This window comes from Meles meles, chromosome 5, assembly GCF_922984935.1.
Source record: "Meles meles chromosome 5, mMelMel3.1 paternal haplotype, whole genome shotgun sequence".
Lineage (NCBI taxonomy): Eukaryota > Metazoa > Chordata > Mammalia > Carnivora > Mustelidae > Meles > Meles meles.
This window is the reverse complement of record NC_060070.1, coordinates 89,218,092-89,237,318: the sequence shown is the minus strand read 5'-3', so window position 1 is coordinate 89,237,318 and position 19,227 is coordinate 89,218,092. Positions and strand designations below refer to the sequence as shown.

General features: G+C 51.2%; 1 protein-coding gene across 1 annotated transcript in view; it reads left to right on the top strand.

Annotated features, from left to right (window-relative positions):
- Positions 1-19,227, top strand: part of LRFN2 (leucine rich repeat and fibronectin type III domain containing 2) — a 172,553-nt gene that overhangs the window by 41,691 nt on the left and 111,635 nt on the right. The window lies entirely within an intron of this gene.

Sequence of the window (19,227 nt, the reverse complement as noted above, 5' to 3'; positions counted from 1 at the left end):
AGGACTTTTTAGCATATTCTGCCCAGCTCAGAGGTCACGTCGTGCAGGGTATCTGCCGTGGCCTGGATGGTAGTCACTCTCCTGGGAGGGGAGTGATTAAGGAAGGCCCCACCCAGAGCCCTGAGAAAGCAGTGGCAGCAGGGGGTCCTTAAGCATGCAGCCCAGGTAGTGCAGGCCAAGGAGGAGGAAAGGCCCGGGATCTGGGTTCTGCAGATGGTACAGAGCCAGCTGAGTGTCTGTGTTTCGCTGCAGTGCCTCCTGCCCACCCACCCATGTGCTGCCCCCCAGTCCTTTCCTCCTCCTTGGCCTGCACTACCTGGGCTGCATGCTTAAGGACCCCCTGCTGCCACTGCTTTCTCAGGGCTCTGGGTTCCTAAGTGGGAAATTCACAGGCTGCATCTCTTGGAAAGGTGACCGGGGGCATAGGAGGCTCCCTGCAGAGTGTAGAGCTTCCTCCTGACATGGTCCTCTTTCTTCACCTGTTAAAGTGGACAGGAGTGTGCTGACAGCAAGCATCCGTGCCAAAGCAGCAGCCTGCCTGGAAATGGGGCGCATGTGTGTGGGCATGTGTGCGTGCTTCCTTGTGACTGAATGGCCAGTCTCTGGACTCGGGTCTGCATGAGTGCAGGTCTGTGTGATGGAGTCCCTGTCAGGACCTGCTAGGGCGGAGATGCCTGCTGGGCGTGGCAGCATGTACTTGCACGTGGCAAGGCCCCGTGTGTTCGCGTGGGGGGAGCATTCTCAGCTGCATGTTTGTGTGTCCAGAAGGATCTGTATGCCTCTCTGGGGTGAGTCTGGGTGCCTTTCTGATGCTGCACATTGCTGCGGTGTCTGGAGGGTGCGTGGGTTTGCGTGACATGGTAAGAACCTCTGGGGACAGGCGGCCGAATATTGGGCATGTTTCTATGGGGGTGGGTGCCGCAGGACCTGGAGCAGGGGGATGTGGCTGCCCCTGCTGAGGCCCGTGTTTCAGCAGAGCCATGTTTCCCAGCATCCTCTGCAGGTGAGACCATCCCCACTGGTGGCAGCCAAGACCTGTCGTCTGCACCTGTGGTTGGCATGTCTGGGATCTGGCCAGTGAGCTTTGTGTCTCCCTGGGCTTTGCCTCATATTTGAGACTTCTCTCCACCATCTTCACTCTCCAGGGGAACAGAGAAGGTTCCCTGGGTTCCCCTGTGTCATCAGCTCCCCTGTGTCTAGCTGTCCTCCCCCCAACCCCACCACATTCTGTCTGGGGTCTCAGGAATACTGCCCCCCACAGGGACCCTATCACTTCTTGACACCTCAGTGGAACTGGGACCCCAAAGAGTTCTCAGTTGTCTCCAGGGGACACACTTTGCTGGGCTCAGCTATTGGCTTGTGGGGGCAGGGTGTGGCATATTTAATTCCTCTTGGAAACACAAGGCAAGTGAATGAATGGACAGATGTGCCCCACAGCCTCATGGATGCTCAGGGAGGTGTCACCCCGCACAGGAGGTGGGGGAGGGATGTATTTGGGGGGTCAGTCTGTGCAGCAGCATTACTGCTGGGCAGAACCATCACGGGCTGAAGTGGGTATTCATTGCAGGGAGGCTGGCTTTTGCTGCTGGCTGGCTTGGGAAGAGGGCCCAGATGTGCTGGTTCTACCAGCAATGCAGGACATTGGTGACAGAGTTAGAGCATATCTTTGTCTGTGCCAGTCCTGGGCATGTAAGTTCTAGCTGCTAGAGAACCAGGGAAAGGGTGGGCAACCAGGGCATAGTGTAGACCCAGGACTCACTGTACCCTTCCTCCTTTCCTGGGGAGAATCCTCATTTCCTCCTGATCCCAGTGGCTTCCTGTCCCCTCAGACAGCTCCCTTCTGGCCCGAAGAGGTTGCTGGGGAAGGACTTTAATTTGCAGTGCCCTGTTCCATCACTGAGAGGTTGGACCAACCTCTGCAGACCCCCGCTATGCTCCTGAGGCCCCCGGGGCAGTGGTATAGGTGTGTCCCCAGGACAGCATGCTCCCTCCACCACTGGGGTGAGCTGCCCTCCCTCCAGGAGGGAAGGGAGCACAGTGCTCTGCAGAAGGCACTGCCTCGCTCTGCATTTCCCTTTGCATAATGAAAATGCCATTATGTTTTCTGCTCTCAATAATACCACAGCAGAGGCAGCTGGCAGCCCCTTGAGGCGACATCCTCTTTTCCCACACTGCCAATCACAGCAGATCCACAGAGAAAACCACATCATCTCTAACCTCTCTGGTTGTCTCCTCCTCCCCAGCCAGGGCACCTGGAATATAAGGATGTTCCAGGCCTCTGTGCTGAGGGGGAGGGATTGGGCAGATCCTGAGAGTCTGGTGCTGGGGGCCAAAGGGAAGAGGCCCCGGAACTTTACAAAAGCTCGGGATCCGAAAGGGAACTTAGGTTCAAACTGCTCCCTATACAGATGGAACCCCAGAACCCTAGAGGAGGAATGGACTCACCTAGGGTCACTGGCAAACTCATAATCATCAGTTTATGAAGAGCCCTGGGCTGTTCTGAATCTTTTATTTATAGTAACATTTTCAGGTATGGAGTAGCATTTTCTCTGCACACCCAATGAGGAAACTGAGGTACAGATTATTTTAAGCTAGGCAGTGGTAGAGCTGGTATTGTGACCACAGTCAAAGTCAGCATCTGTTCTTCCAATTGCTGTACTCCAAAGTCGGTGGCTATGCCAGGAACATGACCCTGACTCGGCCTGGTGCTCTTTATACATTGAGGGAGGTTTGCCAAATTTCAAGCATCCCAGCATCTGTCCTCTCCTGGTAGCTCACCGCTTCCCAGAGAAGTGATGGAGAAGGGAGGGGAGGAGGGAGGATTATCCTTTCCTGGTCCCAGTGGGGAAACTGAGTCAGAAACCGCTGCACCCACAGTGAACAGGTCAAGGTCTACAGTCAAACTAAGACCCTGGCTTCCCACACCCATCTAAAACCTCTCTACCGTACACAGAAGTTTAGATCTCTACTTAGTCTCTGCTCCAGACACAAAGACATGCCAGGCAATCATCCTGAGCTCCCCAGTGCCAAGGGCCCTGAATCATGTGCTAAGGAGCTATTGAGAGAGGTGGGGTCGGGGGGTGGGGAAGGAAATCTGTGCTGCGGGACTGTGCCTCCCCATCCGAACCCTGAGGGCAGGGATTCTGCTTGGTTCCCCTCCATGTCCCCAGCTCCTAGAAAAACACCAGGCATATCGTGGGTGCTCAAGAGGTCTTCACTGAATAAATGCATGAAATGAAACTGGAAGCTTCCCAAGGCTGTTGAGAGTGGCTGTTTCCTCCATCACTGAGAACTCTCTGTCTTTATTTATTCCTCGTTCTCCACACAGTTAGTATTGGCTCACACTGAACCCCTGTCAGAGGCTGTCAGGGAAGAAACATCAAGATGATTAAAGTTGGGAAAATAGTACCTCTGGGGCGGTGTTGACAGGATGGGGGTCAGTGACCCCCGAAAAGAGAAGACAACCTCAGAGCTCTGTTTAAGAAGGCTTGAGATATCTGTGGCTAACAGCTGTTCATCAGCCTCTGTCCCCTGAAGCCTGGCCTGGGCAGGTGGGGCAGGTGGGCAGTGGGCAGGTGGGGTAGGGGAGAGAGGAGGAGCTCACTCTACAGGAGGAGTGGGTCATGTGGGGCTGGGACTGGTAGGGGGTGGAGAGAGGATCTGGCTGTCACCGGATCAGGCTGTGTCCTTAAAGAGGGAGGAGTCTGGAGGGAGTCCCAGACCCCCAATTGCAGGGAGGGTGTTCAGGGCAAGAGGAGGATGAGGTGTCTATTTTGGGTGCAAATTTTGAGGGGGTGCTACAGGTAATTGAAACAAATAATCTGGGCGGCCGGAATAGCTCAGTTGGGAGAGCGTCAGACTGAAACAAATAATCTTTTAAGGCAATATTTCTAAAAAAAATTAATGCAAAAATTTGTGCTGAACAAGAAAAGACAAGATCTAATACTTAAGCTTGCATGGCTTACCTCGCGCCCTCTTGCTGGCCTAGTCCTGGGTCTGACACAGAAGGGAGTCAGAGGATGGGGGTCCCACGGGGGGCAGGCAGGGTTGTCGAGAGAAGAACTCTGAGTTTGAGGGGGTTGCAGGTGGGGATGAGTGGGAGGTGTGATTGGGGGAGGAGAGGACTGGGGTCTGTGGTGAGTGGGATGTAAGACTGCGAGGCATGAACAGTGGGAGGATAGAGAGGCCTAGAGAGATGAGGGCCTCTCTTCCCCAGCCAGGCAGTCTCTCCACCCAATTAGAGAGCACGCATTGTGCCTATGATCATTCACACTGGGGTGCAGGAATCCTGAGCCCGGGAGGGGGCGCTCTCTCCTCTGGACAGAGCAGTCCTAGGGAAGGTGTTGGGTGGCTGGGAGCCATGCGGGACTCCAGTGGAGTGCAGGGTACAGGGCCTGGGAGAAAGGGAGCCTGTTCCCAGGGGCTTGCCATCACTGCCACCAGCACCAACCCCGTTTCGTCTGTCAGCCCCAGAATTGTAACCCCTCACCTCCTGCCCCTCCCCAGATCACTGAATGCTCAGACTTGAATACTTGTTTCTGTAGTTTCACCTTCTCAGAATAGCTAAGAAAGAACTGGAAGAGGCAGCCCCTCCCCTTGGCACCCAGGCTCAGAGTAGAAAGGGTATGTGTGGGGGGGCGGGTTCGGGTCCCAGGGGGTTTCTTCCATCCATAGTCCTCAGGCCTGAGCAGGGTGACCCTGGAGCCACAGGGAAGACGATAGAGCACAGGAAAGTGGCTCCATGGGCCTGCATGCCCCCATCAATCTCTGGGGGTCCTAGGGTCTCATATTTGCAGCTGGAGGGTGGAAGGATTTGGTGAGGGTAGTGTGCCTCCGTCTCCCCTCTCCCATGACTTCTGATGTCCCTCCACCTTCAACACTGAGGAAGTATCCCTTGTTCCTAATGCTATGCCACGACTTTGAGAGCTGAGCAGCAGCATGGAGCTGGGTCTCTGTCCCGCACTGGGCCTGTGGTCAAGTGGAGAGGTGGACCAGCCCCGGAAACAGGAACCATCCCCATCAGGTGTGGCTCAGGAGCAGGAGAGAGGTGAAGACAGTGGGAATCTAATGGGGGTTAGAGGGGTCAGGGATGCTTCCTGGGGGAGGGGGCTCTCAACTCTGATAGTAGCCCCCTTAGTTCCCATGGCACTTTCTCCTTGAGAATTAGTAATTGCCTTGTTTGAGTTTCTAAGCTTGAGGTTCTTTCAAACCACATTTGGTTGTGACAGGTGCCTAGATCCCGCTGGCGATGTTTTGGCTGTGGCCAACGATTGAGGGGATGTGTATCTAGGAAATGATCCTACCACATGAACATTCATTCCACAGGATTCCTAAAGACCTTTGTGCCAAACACTGTTCTCTGTGTTCTGGTCACTACCTTCATGGACCCTGATTATCCAGGGTGATATGCCCCCTACTACCTGCTTCAGATGATGCTAGAAGGTACTTTGGCAAAAGCAGTCTCTTAAGGTAGTGAGCTCCTAGACCTTGGAAGCAATTAAACAAAGACTAGCTCACTACCACATCAGATCTTGTGGGTCTAAATTCCAGCTTGGTATGTACTAACGTTCTACTCTTTGACAATTTTTTAAACTCTCTGTGCGTTAGATTCCTCCTCTAGCTAATAGGAATAGTAATAATACCTTCCTCATCTCATTGTTGTGAGGTTTTAGTTTATACACAAAATGTCATGAACCAGTGCCTGGTACAGAGTAGGTAGTCAATAAATGATGCCTGAATACTAACAGTAGTACGTGTCTGATTATCCCCCGGAGTTTCTGTTGGCCTAGGGCTAAGGTGGGGTTCTTAGCCTCCCTCTGTCTGGCCGGGTTTTTCCTGGGATGCCTCCCTCTGCTTCTGGCTCCTCAGTGGGAGCTGCAGCAGGACAGAGCCTCTCCAGACCAAGGAGGGCCTCTCCTGCCACCTGGGACAGGTCTCGAGTTTCCCAGCTATTACCTACGTCTCAGGGGTTCCCAGCTAAGAACAAGCCCTTCCCATCCTCCCATTCCTCCCTGTTTCCACTACAGACCCAGCTCTCTGTCTCCTCACTTGGGGCCTGTCCTTTCATTTACATAACTCAGTGGAGCTGGGGAAAAATCCATCCACTCCTTAGTTCTCATTCTGTTTAGTTCTGAACACATAGAAGGTCACACACTGACCTTGGGTCATACAGACCCAAGGGACATACAGAGTGAGCCTGTATGTAATATGAGTCCTGGGTTTCTCTTTGGGGAAGGCAGTGACTTTGACTCCTCTCTCTGACTGTAGGCTCCATGAAAGTAGAGGCTATTTCTCCCCACTCAGACTGGGGTTCCCCGAGGGCAGGGCTGTGTCTCAAGTTCTTCAAGAACCTGACTTTGTAGACTTTTACCCAGGTTCCTCCCCTCCTCCTGGTGAGCCTTCCCAGGTCTCTTGTCTGCTTTGCTTCTGCCTGAAGAGAAGCCTCCCGTGACTGGTCACATGCAGCTGGCTCCTGACCTCAGACTCCTTTATTTCTCTCTCCTCACCTGACTCCTCCATCCTGAGCCCACACAGTGTACTGCTAACCTCCCTGATTGGGCCAGACCCATCTGCTTCCACATCGCTGAGCCAGCTGCAAAACCAGGTCACCCTCCTCCTTGTCTTTCTTGTCCTCTTTCCCTAATCGAATTATTTTTCCTCTGCATTGTGCATGAAGTTTCGACAGACGTGGGTTCTCTGCCCTCGCTGGGAACACGAGTCTAGCAATGAGTGGGGCATAAGAGTCTCGCTGCCGAGTCAGCACCCTCCCCTGCTCGCTCCCCCTTGCTGGCCTGCGCATCTAGCCTCCGGGCTGTGGGGCCCAGCACTCAGGAGCAGAGCTCAGAGTGGGTCTGGAAGAGCGCAGGAGGGCACCATGCTCCCACTCCTGACACCGGCTGGGGGGGTGCAGTGGGGGAGGACAGGTCCAGGTGATTCCTGGAGCCATGTATATCAGAGCCCAGGTCTGACGGGCCGCGGTGGGGTGTTTCCTGACCTTGGGCCATTCCTGTCCATCCTGGGACTCCAGGGCAGTGGCTGGGATGGCCGAGTCCCTGTTTCTCTCTCCTCTTGGGAACTTCAGGTCCAGGTTGGTTTTCAGGCTGCCCTCTCATCTGGTCCCAAGCAGTCAGGATACATCTGCCCGCCTGTTACTCTGGGTGGACAGTCATAAAATTCATGACAATGGTAATGATATTGATCATGCAGCCTCGTTGTAAATGCTCCAAAGGCTTCCCAAAGGGCATTCCCTTCCATCATCTCACTGGACAGGCAGGCAGGGGGGCCAAGACTCAGAGACCTCAAGAGGTTTGTTTATGACTGCAGAGCAAGGCAGGAACACCGAGGCCTCCCTTCCTTCGGCCCCCTCTTGCTTTCTGGGGAGACTCTGAGCCCCAAGTCCTGACCCGGGGCTCCCTGAGGGACTAGAGTGGTAATGAGAAACCTGGGCTTTGGAGTCAGACAGACCTTGGTCCAAACCCCAGCCTGGCTGTTCTCTGTCGTGGGTCTTTGGCAATTTACTTCATTGGCCTGAGCCTCAGGATCCCCGTCCATGAAATGAATGATAGGACCTCTAACCCAGGGCGTTTAGAAGGTGTGTGCAAGACACTTGACTCTTAGTATTCAGTGAGTGTCACCTGTCTTGTTCCTGCCTGAGAGTAGAATTGCCCCTTCCTTTTCCTCCTCCTCAGGCTGACCCAGCAAGGTGGCCCTACCCTGTGCCCAGCGCCCCCAGGGGAGTAACCACATTGTGGGGTCCGGACAACAGTAATTCCCAATGTGTATTATTAGGCTCTTACTCAGGGCAGGCACTGTCCTAAGCTCTTTACATGTACTTTTGCAGTAAATTCTCATAAAATCTTTATGAAGTACCCACAATTATGAAACTCGCTTTCCAGGAAGGGAAACTGAGGCACGGGGAAGTTATACAGTTGGCTTCAGAGCACGCCCATCTCCCCAGGACTTACCCAGGGCCCACAGGAACAGGCGACAGAGCTAACACGGCCTCGGGGCTGCCAGCACCCTCGAGGGCTCTGCAGTTCAGACTCCTTGGCCCACAGTTTACCAACTGTATAATCATGGGCAAGGTCCTTAGGCCCTCTGTGCCCCCATTTTCTTATCTGGAAAATGGGGATAATAGTTGTAAGAAGACTTCTGACATGAGGATTCAATGAGCTAGTCCGTATGAAGAACGTAAGACCACGCCTGATAAATTCCAAGTGCCCGGTAAATGTGGGTATCTGTCGTATTCATGGATGATCTTAGTATAGTTATGCCCTGCAGCTCCCTTCCTCTTCTTCCTAATCCAGGCCTTGCTGAGGGCCACACCCCAGCTTCCAATAACCCCATTCCTCCTTATGATTCAGCAACCCACTTTTTTTTTGCAGGTGCAGTAAGCTTGTTCACCAAGTCTCCTCTCTCGGGATAGCAGATCCCCACATCTAGGGGCCTTGTCTGCCCTTGATATTTTTTTGTCCAAAGAAGGGATGTTCTGTGAAGTGCTCCTCGGCCTTTGGTGTGGGCTGGCTGACCAGCCAGAGGCCAGGAAGTCATGCCCAGCTCTGCTGGGGGTGAGGGATGGGAGCTAAACGGGTGAGTATCAGAAAAATTATTTGAGGATCCTTGAAGGAAAAGGAAATCTGATCTCCCTCCCTCTGCGTGTGTGTGTGTGTGTGTGTGTGTTTCAAGCAAGAGAGCAGTAAAGTAGAAAACATCCCACTCATATACTTTTTAGAGCAGGGAACAGATAAAAAAAATTCAGTTGGTACAACAAGTAATAGAAAATGTATTTTGGTTCTGGATTTTGTATTTTGTCCAGTTAAAGGGACGAGTTAAAAAGGATAAGGAGATGGAGAAAAGGCAAGAAAGAGAAGGAGCAGAGGGTTGGGAGGGGCGGAGAGGAGACAGAACAAAACTAAACAGATAGTCACAGGATGAGCCTAGCCGATGGTCTCTAGGACATCTCCAGAAGGCCCAGGAACATCCTCAGCCAGAGGCAGTTTAGGACTCTGGCCCTGAAGACCTTTAAACATTCTGTTGCATTTTTACAACCACAGGCAGCCTGTCCTCTTGTTGTCCCTGACCTGCAGGCCAGGTGAAGTAAGCCAAGATCTGGATGAAGCCTACAGACAGGAGGCCTTCATCACTCTTGCTGTTGCTATTCCTGTGTTGTGCTCAACACCCACCTGCCTGGGGCTCAAGGTACAGAATTGACAGGGTTCCGCCCTTAATGAGCTCCCAGCCCAGTTGGAGAGGCAGACATGTAAATAATGATTATAATAAAAGTCAGGCTGCTATAATTACTAGAATAAAAGTTCAGATGAAGTGCACGGAGGAGAAATTAATTAATTCTGACTGGGAAATCCGGAACTGCTTTGTAGGGAATAATGAGGCATCTTGGAGGAGGTGCAGGATTTCCGTAGGCAGAGCGGGTGGAGGCAGTGGGGGTAGGATAGGTTTTTCATCAGACAACTTCGATTTCATCTCTGACTGTGCCACTTCCCAGCTGTGTGCCTTTGGGCAGGTGACTTACCCTCTCTGAGTGTGTTCTTCATCTATGAAATCAGAAGAACCATCCCTCTCTTATAGGGTTATCACATTAAACCATAAAACCTGTGCTGCTGGCATGTAAGACATAGACTGCCAACAGATGTAAAGAGATAGCATTGGAGTCCATGGCTTCCATAGGGGGACTCTGACCACCAGAGCCATCACCATAATGCAAGGATACAAGCCTGACAGCTCCATGGAGCTGAACGCTTGGCAGCAAAGCTGAAGACCAGCTTTTCTGGGCCTCGAGCAGACAGGAGCCTATGAGTCCATCTGAACAGAGTGAGGATTCTCCGTGGAAAAGCCATCACTGACCCCTCAGGGGTAGACGGGGCTCTTTATGTACCTGTGGCCACTTGGATGTTTTGGGAGGTGTGGGTCAGCTTCCATCATGCGGCATCTGGACACAAACTAAAAGTCTGTCATCTCAGGGTGAATGTGCCTTACTCCGGCAGTGGTCCTGTCCATCCCTCCCAACCACTTGGGAGTGAATACAAGGCCATCTTATTGCATTCTTGAGTGAATGCGGTGAGCTGCCAGGAACTGGGGATCCATTCCTGCTATCTCTGGGATCTGGGGGCCCCACGTAGTATTAGACCACCCCCTGTCTAAAACTGTCCCGCAGTGGGGAAAGAATTGCAGGCAGAGGAGAAGGCAGCTCCCAGATGCCTGGTACACACTAATGTTTGAGCAACTCCACAGATGCACCCTGGGTTGCTGTCCACCAGCCTGGGTTCCTGAGGGAAGCTTCAGGTGATGGGATCAGAAAGGTAGGTGGGGCCAGAATGAGAACTGGATCATCGCCGATGTATTAGAACGGGCTACGTGCCAGGAGCCTTGTGGGTGCTGTTCAGAGAGATAGGTTCCTGCCCACAGTGTGTTCACAGATCCATGCTTGGTGACTTTGCTTTAGGTCCTGAGGCCTGGGAGTGGGGGTCTGGAGCAGGAAGTGGCCCTGATGGGTGTGTGTGAGACATCAGTGGGGAGGGGTTGGAGGGATCAAGACCTGGTCCAGAAGAAGCCTATAATAGGTGATGCCTCCGGAGAGGACAAGGGGCACACAGGAGTGAGGCCAAGGCAGTGTGGCTGAAGGGGGAGGAGGGATTAAAAACCTATTGCACGGGTAGAAGCAGCAGGACCAGAAATGCAAGAGAAGCAGTCCCCTGAACAAAAAACTAGTACATAGTTGAGACCGCTGTCAAAGCTCCTTGGGGAGGAGACAGGAGGGAGGAGTCAAGCCCAGCTCCAAGGGCTCCAAGAACTGCAGTTCTCCCCTGCAGCTGAAGGAAGGATTTGCTGGGATAGACACTCAGAAAACTCTTGGAAGAACGGACCGCAGCTGTCTGTCTGCCTCCTCGGTGCCCTGGGCACTCCCACCTCAATGTGCATGCAGCAGAAGGGCACCCAAAGGGTGTGTCCTTGGGTGTTCACTCGCAGGACCCAGTGTCCCCAAGCGGATACTACCCAAATACTGGCCAGCAGTGGGTAGGAGAGAGGACTCAAGGGGCACCGCCCAGCAAAGCAGGGGCAGTCTGAAGTTACATCGCACCTGGTGCGGGGATCTCACCAACGAAACCTCCTGACACGGAAAAAGCCGGGCAGGAAAGAATACAATCTGCAGGATTCCGCTTATGTAAATTACAAGAACAGGAGCGGGATCACTGGTGACAGAGGTCCAAGCCGCAGTTACCCTCGTGGGAGGGGCTTCAGTGGGTGGGGGCAGGTTTGTTCTGTTTCTTGATCTGAGTGCAGGTTCCGCGTGTTTTTCTTTAGGGCAAATTCATTGAAGTTGTAGTATATGTGCTGCCGAAGCGAGCGCTTCATTGAAGTTGTAATAGGTTGGCTTTCCTCTCCGTGTCTTGCATTTCAATTAACAACTTTTTTTTTTCAATTAACAACTTTTAAAAAATATTTTATTTATTCATCTGAGAGTGAGAGTGAGGAGGAGAGAGAGAATCTCGAGCAGACTCCCAGCAGAGCACAGAGCCCAACACGAGCTCGATCCCATGATACTGAGATCATGACTGGAACCGAAACCAAGAGTTGGGTCCTTAGCAGATGGAGCCACCCAGGTGCCCCTCCACAAACCACTCTTGAGAAACCTTCCCCTTCTTTGAGTGTTCCTGCCAATGCCCCTGAGTAAGGAGTGAGGTTTGGAGCAATCTGGCAAACAGTAATGACAGTAACCCAGGCTGGGAAGGCGAAGGAAGCAGCAGGGGAGGAAGCAGAAGGGAATTATGGGTGGGTTTGGGGTGCTGTGGGCAGTCAGGAGCGGACGTGAATGGGGTGCTGGGAGCAGACACGGGGGCTTAGCCAGGTGAACAGATGGAGGGCTGTTAGTCTGGCTGGCATGGGAAAGTAGCCCTGGGTTACCAGGTCAGGTACAGACAGTAAGGAGAACCACTTGCAGAGGGTAGGGTCCTGGGGAGCCCCAGGGTTCAAGGGCGAGCAGGGGTTAGTCAGAAGAAGAAGATAAAACTTCAGAGGAGGTGATTTCACAGAGACAGTGACCAGGGTCCCATGTTCAGAAAGGCCAAGCATCCTTGCTGTGACCGTCCCCATCACAACACTGTCCTGGTTTCCTCCAGTCGGGTTGCCTTCTCCCAGGACTTGGCTCTCCTGCAGAGCTACCATCCAGTCACCCTCCCTATTCCAAACCTCACTGCCCAGTCCCACCCACCAGGTTAACCTGGGGACCCTTGTCATTTCTGGAACTGCTCCCGAGCCAGGGCTTCCCTGTCCTCTTCCTGCATAATTGATTGTTCCACACCCAATGTAGAAGTTCACATCCATCCCTGTTAGACTCCATGTCTGTGGAGAAAGGCGACATTGCCCTGCACAGGCGTGTGTGTTTATGTGCAGGTGGCCCAGAGCCCAGGGTCCAGGTGGAGCAGGCAGCAGGCACCCCAAACAGAGAGACCATCTCTGCTTCAGTTCCTTCTGTACTGACTACCCCTGGGCCAGCTTGTCATGTTAAAACATGGGTGTCGCCTGTCACATTCACCCATAGAGACCACACAGAACTTCTAACCAGGGAAATAAAGGAAGATTTGCAAGCAAATGAAGATCTGTGCTTCTATTTGGTTATCTGTGATATGAAATTAGGGAGTTCAAAACAGTAAGAATCCTTCAAATTCGAGTAGAAGTAAGAGTTATCCTTTATTGTAACTTAACTGTGTGCCAGGCACTGGATCGAGCACGCACACAGGTTGATATGATTGAGTAATCACATCTATCCTGTGGGCTCCGTGCCACTATTACTCCCACGTTATGGCTGGGGAAACCAAGGCACAGAGAGGCTCATCTTGCCCACCCTCAGCTAGTAAGTGGCAGAGCTGGGATTGGAGCCCAGAGAGCTCAAACTCTCTACCAGCTTTTGTGAAGTGTCATTAGTGAGGTGAACATGGGGAGCTGTGGCAGAAACTATGCATAATCTAAATCCATAGACGATCCTCAGGCCCTTTATTTTGGGTTTAAAATGCACAACTTGATGGCTTGGCAGCAGATTTATTTCCTTTCTATATTCCATTTGGTTTAAGCAAATATGAAAATGAGTTACATTTCCCTTAAGCCCACATTGACCAATGATGGGGAAAAAAATGTGGAGAGCGTGGAAGGCAACCGAGTCCACAAATTTAGGTGAGCGATAAATATCACATTTTATTTTATTTCCACTGCCATAAATCTGACCTGGAGCCCCCACCTTACACTGGTGTGGTGGGAATTTCTGTTTATCTTATGATTGGGACTTTCTATTCTTATTCTGCTCCAGATTATGCAAAGATCCTGGGGTCCTTTTGAAGTGCCAGCTGACTTTGCACCTCTTCTCAGTGCCTTCAGAGCAGCTCTGCTCTGCCTTACTCCCTTTAGGACACTGCAAATAATTTTATCCCTAATTCTCCGCCTTTTTCCTTTTTTTTCCTAAAAAAGACAAAAAGGTCAAATGACCTTGGCATTTATTTATTTATTTATTTATTTTCCTTCCTAAGAACATCCCTGAGGCCTGGAAAAAAGACAAAGGAAAGAGGGGGAATCAAGACAAATTAGTACCAGTATGTCCACGGGGAGCTCCTGCTTATTTGGGGAGCCAGAGCCATCCATACACTGCCTTCCCCAGATGCACAAATGAACTGAGCCCAGAATATGTCCTGGGAGTGGTGGGAATGGGGGTAGGGGTACAACTGGCCTGGGTGACCCCTCTAGCATGCTTCCTGGAGAGTCCACGGGTGAGAATTCCTGGAGAGAGCATCAGGTAGCCTGGACGAGTCTGCCTTCCTCAGAGAAGGGAGACTTGTTAGACTGAGCCCTGGGCCCTCAGCCTCTGGAGTGAGCTGTGTCTCCTGACTTTGAGGGTTTTCCCCCTGCCTCCCCAGCAGCAGCAGCAGAGTACACTGGAGGCATCTCTTTGCTTCCAGAGGGGTTCCCAGACAAAGTAAGGAAGGCAGAGGCATGGGCTCCCAGGATCTGAGCACGAGAGGGCTTTGGAGTCAGCAAGTCCAGCTTCCTCCTCACATCTGTCCTGGAAGGGAAAGGGGCACTTTCCTGTCAGGTGCCTTGGCTGGGCCTATGTGCCCCCAGGGCACCTAGAGTGCCTGAGTCCAGGCCTTCCTGCCTGATCACCTGCTCTGCCTGACATAACCGTATGGCTCTACCTCAGCAAGATGGGTCTGGAACTGGGACCAAGAATCTTCTTCATCACATTAGAGTGATTGGCACTCGAGGGTTGGCAATAGGAAATTAAATGTTTCCTTTAAGATACTGATTAAAGAAATAAGTTAGGATACTGTAAGGATAGACCTTACACCAGTTAGAATGACCAAAATTAGCAAGACAGGAGACAACGTGTGTTGGAGAGGATGTGGAGAAAGGGGAACCCTCTTACACTGTTGGTGGGAATGCAAGTTGGTGCAGCCACTTTGGAGAACAGTGTGGAGATTCCTCAAGAAATTAAAAATAGAGCTTCCCTATGACCCTGCAATTGCACTGCTGGGTATTTACCCCAAAGATACAGATGTAGTGAAAAGAAGGGCCATATGTGCCCCAATGTTCATAGCAGCAATGACCACGGTCGCCAAACTGTGGAAAGAACCAAGATGCCCTTCAACGGACGAATGGATAAGGAAGATGTGGTCCATATACACGATGGAGTATTATGCCTCCATCAGAAAGGATGAATACCCAACTTTTGTAGCAACATGGGCGGGACTGGAAGAGATTATGCTGAGTGAAATAAGTCAAGCAGAGAGAGTCAAGTATCATATAGTTTCATTTATTTGTGGAGCATAACAAATAACATGGAGGACATGGGGAGATGGAGAGGAGAAGGGAGTTGAGGGAAATTGGAAGGGGAGATGAACCATGAGAGACTATGGACTCTGAAAAACAACCTGAGGGTTTTGAAGGTGCGGGGGGTGGGAGGTTGGGGAACCAGGTGGTGGGTAATAGGAAGGGCACGTATTGCATGGAGCACTGGGTGTGGTGCAAAAACAATGAATACTGTTACGCTGAAAAGAAATTTTAAAAAAAGTGAAAAAAAAATAAAAGGATACTGTGTAGAGGTTCCTTGAGATCTGGCCCCAGAGATAACTGGATTTATATCCCATCTCTTACCCTAGCCATCTGTGTGACCTTGGGCTGGGCAGGTACAGCTCTGAGACTTCCATTTTCTTCTCTATGGTTAGGAATAGTAGTCACTTAATAGGATTATGAGCTCTTGTGTTGAAAGCACTTGCAGTTGGGAACCACATATGGTAGCTATTCTAGTTATGACGACCATTCTGCCCAGTGGCAGGGGGCTCCTCACTCTCCTTTATAGGACCCAAGCTACAAACTGGACTTGGCCCAAAATCTAGACTCTAACTACATAGTTTCAAATGCCTTACGGTGTTTTCGTTTTAATTATTTCAAAAATAGCACCATTAAGCAATCATTAATGGGTAGAATAATGTATATCGTAAGATTTTCAAACTCTTCTCAAGTACAATATGGTATCTTTCTCTTTAATCATTTACATATTCAGTGCATCTTCAGCTTGGTGCGTATTCTTTCTTTTTCCAAAGGATCTGGAATCTAGCTTCCTATTCTTAGTTCAGATTGGTCCATCATCTGAAGTGGCTCAAACGTTTTCTTTCCATAACTGGAGGCTTGGGGTACTGGAAAGTGTCCAACTTTGTGGTCAGAAAGATCTGATTTCAAATTCTGATTCTGCTGTTTGCCTGCTGTGTGGCTTCAGATAAATCTCTTAACCTCTCTGAGACTCTCTACCTCACTGTGGTTAACAGTCTATTACACCATAGATGATGTGGCCAATCAAATAAGATGAAATCTGCAGACCTCTGGCTTAGAATAATCTTACATCCATGGATGAAAGTGTCTTTTTTTTTTTTTCAATTTTTCTCCCATCTCCATACCTTTGACTGTTCTGGAATATTATATGGTTGGACAAGGGACTGGAAAAGAAACTTTAGCCTGACTGCAGTTCTAGACCCTTCCTTCAGGCAGCTTCTGTAGAACTGCTCTCCAGTGCAGAGGAGGCCAACTTTCATTTTACTTTTAAGGGCGAGTGAAATGCCCATCTTCCAAAGGAATTCCTAACACTGCCGCAGACTGGGTGTGCAGCTGGGCCCTCATTCACAGGTAGTTCCCTTAGCCAGCTCTGGTGTTTCATCCTTGTCTCACAGAGCTCCCACTGACAACTCCATGTCTGTGCCCTCAGTGGAACCTCTTAATACAAAACATTGAATGAAAGTTTGGGGTTTTTCTCTTAGTAGACATATAGGGCCTTCATCAAAACTCTGCTCGCTTTCCCCTCCGGCAGCCCCTCCTTGCCAGCAACACATTACTCAATGCTGGTGTTGACAGAACAGGGGTCTGGACTGCATCCTTGTCTTTGGTTACTGCTTTGGGACTTTGTGGGCTCTCAGAGATCATTCTGTGGGAAAGGAATCCCAAATCTTTAATGGTGGGCTCTAAGGCAGTGAGGATGATGGATAGGGGACGTATGGGCAGGTATCCTTCTCAGTCCTTAAAGGTCATCCAGCCTGGGTCTCGACGGATCCTATCTAAAGATGGACCCGATGCCAGACAGACCTGGATTTCACGTGATGCTGTGAAAGCTGCTTCACCTCCTGCATGTTAATCTTCCAAACCGTAGTGCAGAATAAACATCAATGGATGCTAGTCCCACTCGTGTCCCCATCTGTCATATCATATCAATTTCATCTGTAAAACATGGGCTGAGCGTGGTTCCTGAAGCCTGGGGTTGAGGATGCGGTGAGGGCAGGAGTGGCAGGGCCTTGAGTGGGTCGGGGGTCTTCTGGTCCAGTCATTCGACAAGTCTTCGGAGTGGTGGGGGATCTGGGGGCTGCTGAGGCTACGGGAGGAGTTAGCCCTGCCTTGACCTCACAGTGGACAGTGGAGGCCAGACACGGAGAAGCGTAAATGCTGTGGTGGGGGGGACTCTGGGAGCTCCGGAGCCGCGGAGAGCCCCAGCCATGTGAAGAACAGGCGTGCTAAGGAAGAGTTGGCTCTAGACCCACTCACGATGCCTTCCTGGGAGTGCGGGCTGGAGAAGGCTGTCATATTTGGTCTTTGCTAAGGGTTGTTTTGTGGCCCCTTCGAGTGTTATAAAGGGTTTTAATGTGGCCTTCGTGCCTTGGAATGACCTTTCCTGCTCTATGGGAAAAGGCCTTGCTGTGGTTTTGAGACTCACTCTGGACCACGCTACCCGGATTCAAGGCCCCGTTCTGCCATTTCGCACCTGTGTGCTAAATAAACTCTCTGAAGAAGGCTTGCTCCCCTCCTCTGTACCTCCCTCCCTGCAGAGGCTGTCCCATACACTGCTCAGAACAACACCCCCCTACAGCGATGGAAACATTGCCACTGGGAACATCTTGGTGGTCAGGACAGGTGGAGCCTGTGTCAGGGGTGGGCTCAGGGACAAAGTTCCAGGACCAGAGACGGGCAAGATTGTGTAGGAGGTAACAGTGAGAGCCTCTGTGTGGAGGTCTGGCAGTGTAGGGAGCCTTGGAAGTGCAGGTGGGCTTCCTGGAGGAGGTGACAGGGTTCAGCTGGCCTGAGGGAAAAGTGAGAGGAAGTTGCGACACCAAAAGAGCCAAGGGGCAAAGGGTGGGTACAGAGTTTGTTTAAATCTCAGTTCCTTCTGCTCATAAACTTCTGCAGATGCATTTTTCTGTCAGTTTTATATTAACATTTACATAACAAGTAGATTGAGAGATTGCATTATTTACATATATATGGAGGTCGGCTGGAACTGGGGATCCTCGTGCCTGTACGTGACGTTTTATTGATTAATAAATTAGACACTTACAGATCAGGCACAAATCAAATGCCTCCATTTTAGACACCCATCAGGTGCAAATGAATGTAAATTGGCGGCCTCATTTGCATACGGAAAACACAGTATTCAGTCATCATTTGTCATAGGCCCCTCGGAAGGCTGTAATTTGCCTTGTGGAGCCAGCCCTCGGCAGGGCCACCCCTGGGCTCCGGGTGCTTTCTGAGACTGGAGAGAAGAGCCCCCTCCCCAGTCACCAGCATGGTCCCAGAGAAGGGCGCTGAAGCAGAATCAGCATCCAGGTGGCCTGAACTGGAAGAAGTCTTGAAGTCCATCCAGACTTTTATTTTACAGACGATGAACTGAAGGCCAGAGAGGGGCAGTGACTTGCCTAAAGTCACACAGCTAAGTGGGCGCTGTGTCAGGACTAGAGCCTAGTTCTGACCCCAAGGGCTGTGCTTTAGCTATGATGCCATTATGGTTTTTCTTAACATGACAGAGAGGAAGAGTCTGCAGCCTCAGGAACCACTGGCTCCTGATTCCATTTTCTGGAGCTGCCGTCAGGAGTGGGGAGTTTGGGATAAGGATGATCCCTGCTCTCAGGATGCACTTGATCACAAGTCTCTGCCAAGTCCCCATTTCGGGGTGTCTGGAGGCCTCTTGCCCCTGACAGTATCTCCCCCACTGTGCTCCGACTCCCCAAATTCTTTCACGGATAAAGAAGGTGTTTCATAGATAAGAAAAGGCGGTTTAAAGAGTGGGAAGGACCAGCTTGGAGCTCCGTTTTTATCTAATCTGTTCTGTGACCTGGGGCCAGGCAACTCACGGTTCCATGCTCTCTGTGGTGACAGAAGGTCCTAGAATTTATTCAGGGGATTTGCATTCCTGCCCTGATGTGGGAGGGGCTTGGCCCAGTCATGTGATTGTCTGTGGCCTTGGGGGTCTTACTTAATTTAATGCCTCTGGCATGCTCACAGTCAGTGCTTTGTGGACCGAACCATTATTCAGTGTCTCTGGTAAAAGAAAATCTTTTTATGCTCACTCCTGAGGGCTGTTGATAGTAAAGCACCCAGAAACGCTTCAGTGTCTTCCTTCAAGCAGTAAAAACAGGGAGGGTGGCAGGAGGCGGGTTCAATGACTCAGTGTGATTCTCCTTCTCCACCTGGAGCCCAGAGGCCGGGAGTTAGGGCCCTGCCCGAGCATTTGTGCAACGCACTCTCGGTGAGCTCAGTGGGTGATGCCATCAAGGGGCTGTCTGAAGGTCAGAGGTCAGAGTTCTTAGTGGCCCTTCAGACGGAGGATAGGGAAGGTTCGTATTCTCCAGATGCTGAGCACTTACTGAGCGCCTACTGTGTGCTACGTCCACAGGTGTTGTCACATTTGTT